Raw genomic sequence first — 3,497 nt, 5'->3', positions numbered from 1 at the left:
CTGTCTATCTGTTTGTTTGTTTGTACCAAAGGATCTCACTAACCGCTGAACCGATCTGATTCTCCTTAACAGGGTAGCTTCTCATAAGTCCCGGGAAGGTTTATAATTATTTTGGGGGAGGGTACCACCACCCTCCCAATAGAAATCACCCTTAGAAAAAATTCCCGCCCCCCCTGAAATAATTTTTTTTCTCTTTTTTTAAAATCTAAATTTAACAAGGATGACAACATCCATAAAAGCGAAGCTCTGAAACGGTAGGACAAACGGACATTAACACTTGTATAATGTCAGAACTGAATAATCAGAATGCGAATGTATAAGAGTAAAAGGAAAATTGTAAGTAAATTTGTTGAAAAACTGCTTGAACATTTTTAAGACTTGATTATAGAGTTGCTTCGCTTATAATATTGTACTTTGTTATTCCAGGAATCAGTATACCAAAAATCAGACCAATCGGATAATTAGGTCACATACAAATTTGTTGTTAAAAATGTAAAAAAATCAACATGTTTAAAATTGATTATAGAGTTGCTACGCTTTCTAACTCGTACCTAACTATTACAGGAATCACCATGCAAAATTTGAAATCGATTGGACAATTCTAACATGCCTAAATTAACGAAAAAAGCTATTTAAAAAAGTAAAAAAATCAACATGTTTAAAATGGACGTACGGACATTTTAGTAATGTTATAGAGTTGTTACGCTTTCTAAATCGTACCTAACTACTAAAGGAATCACCATGCAAAATTTGAAATCTATAGGACAATTCTAACATGTCTAAATTAACGAAAAAAGCTATCCGTGACGGACGGACGTACGGACCCTAATTATAGAAAAGCTTCGCTTTTAAAAATGGGGTTTGGGATTCAACTCCCTCTTCCTCAAGTGTCCCTTGAGGCCTTTAGGGGCGAAGCTGCTAGTATCTTTAAAGTAATAAAAGATTTCTATTTATCAGTTATGATCTCGAACTAACTAATGAACCGATTTTCTTTTTTTAGATTTAAGTCCGGGGATGGTTTTTGGCTATTTTTCTGTCCTCTTCCTTTCGACCCCTAGTATGCAAGGGGCGCAGATACTAGTTAACAGTAAAAGTAGAAAATGAAAAAACTTTTTTAACATCCACAAATAAAAAAGAAATATCTGCGTAAATATATTGGTGTACTATTGTATGTACTGCTTCGTAAGACGTGGCGTAATCTGTCACTGAATAAATGTTTTTTTTTATGTATGTTAAAAAAAAACTATAAACGGATGGACGTAATTATGCTAAAGTTATAGAGTAGCTTCCTTACTATTTAAAAAAAATTATTTATTTGTTAATTTATAAATTTCGCTTTTTGATAAGTCCGACCGGTTTAGTATTAACTACCTTTCTTTATCTAGTTTTAAAAGCTATGTTTCTCAACCCAAGGCTGATTTATATCAAACTAACATCTTTGTACAGGCCAAATATATACTTTTAAAAAAATAAGGTTTTCATTCTCAATCGTTCTATAAAGTTTTTTAAAACATATTTACACTCGCTCTATATATCTATTTACCTATCTGTGTCTACTAAAATATAAAATTCATACAAAATGCATATATTTATATATATTATGAGTATATTAAACAAATAATTCTAGTTAAAATACAAAACTTGGTATTTTTCAAACAATATTTTTTATATCAATTAAAAAAAAAGTAATTAATATGAATTATAGGAGTATATTTTATATTTTTATTGTGATAATCACTTCTTTGTGGTATAGTCTTTACTGTCTAAAATGTGCGTTTAACCACGGCGGCGTGTTTTTTTTCTTTATTACGCAGTATATACATTCTATGTGACTGCACCTCTGCTCACGTAGAATATCAAACTAAACAGAAATCTGCCCGACGCGCTTAGTAAAGCGTTGCTTGTTTAGGCCTTTCATCGATAGACTGGTCCAAAGTAAAGATTTTAAAACTTTGATGACATCTTTAAAAAAATAACTTGTGATCAAATTAGGATAATTAAAAGTGTTTAATAAGGCTAAAAGTCAATAGATTTCCATAGATTTATCATTTCAAAACTATTGTCAGTTAAGTACCTAAAATTAAGACTTTTTGCGCAAGCCTATCTTTAGTACATTTTATAGATACTATACATTAGCTAGAATAGGCATAGAAACGTTTTTTTATAGAGAAATTTCATAGGAGAAACACAATTTTCACACATGTAAAATTATAGGCGCACACACTCTATAACATTTAAAACAAGGATGGCAACATCAATAATTATCAAAGCTAGTAAAAGTAAGAACTGCAATGCAAATACTAATGGAGGAAGAGCAACGTAGACAGCATAAAAAGTATATAGCTATGCCCTGAGATGCCCTGAGATGCCCTAAAGTTGTTAGGATGGAGATTTGTAATAAGTTAGGATTCTACCAATCAAGCAGCTTTGACCATGCTTTCCCTCGTCCATGCTCCTCGTATGAGAGTGCCATTAAATAGGGTGGCTTAATATGGAACACCTGCCAAAACTCTAGGCCAGGGTGATGTAATAATTGAGTAGCTTCCATGATAATTGCGGGTCAGCTTGTAATGTAACATAGAAAACAATCAGCTGTGCGAGAAGCTTTCCAATCTAAGATTGAGCATAGGATTCTCACCTCCAATCTCTGTGTGCATAGGAATCCTATCTTCAGAGAATCAGGGCTGCAACAAACAAACACTATGCTCGGTTGTCATACGAATTGTCACACAAAATTTCATTTATGTGTTTAAGGGCAGTATCATTAGAACAATGGACAAGTTAACATGCAGGGTAGACGCGCTTTTGTCACCTAAATTTTCACCAAAATAATTAAACCCTTCTATCTCAAAAAACAGAGGAGAAAAACACATTTCCCCTTTTGATGTTCTATAAAGCATTAAAGACAGACAAATGGAGCAAGTGATGTTTCGAATAGATTCGCACGACTCTTCACCGATAAAATCAGCTGTCAATCTATAATAGCAGCCGATTAAATCTTTTTTTCCCATTGTATGTACAGATAAAATTACCGAAAAACTGTGACGGGACAAATAAATTATATACAGGATGCTCATTACCATAGTATAACAAAAGTTTAGCCGTCTATCTTGAATGATAGCTGAGAAATTCATGTTTTCCCCTAAACGTTGCTGACCAATTGACGAACAGACGGTAAAATTTTGGTTATAGAGTAGCAGTGCTACTTCAAAAAAATATATCAGCCAACTTAAAGTTTTTTTTTATCATTATCCAGTTAGGGAGTTGAACCCATTTTTATAGAAGCAGAAATATAATCTATGATTATGGTTTGGACCCTCTAAAACTGTAATCTACCTTTCCACTTTCCCCTCTCTTGGTGAAGATATCTTCAACGCCGATACGATTTTTGAAATGTAAGATTCCACTTTCCCCTCTCTTGGTGAAGATATCTTCAACGCCGATACGATTTTTGAAATTCAAGATTCCACTTTTGCCTCTCTTGGTGAAGATATCTT

This window comes from Acartia tonsa, chromosome 7 (genome assembly GCF_053477335.1).
Source record: "Acartia tonsa isolate MP-2025a chromosome 7, ASM5347733v1, whole genome shotgun sequence".
NCBI classification, from domain to species: domain Eukaryota; kingdom Metazoa; phylum Arthropoda; class Copepoda; order Calanoida; family Acartiidae; genus Acartia; species Acartia tonsa.
This window is presented reverse-complemented; position numbering follows the sequence as displayed.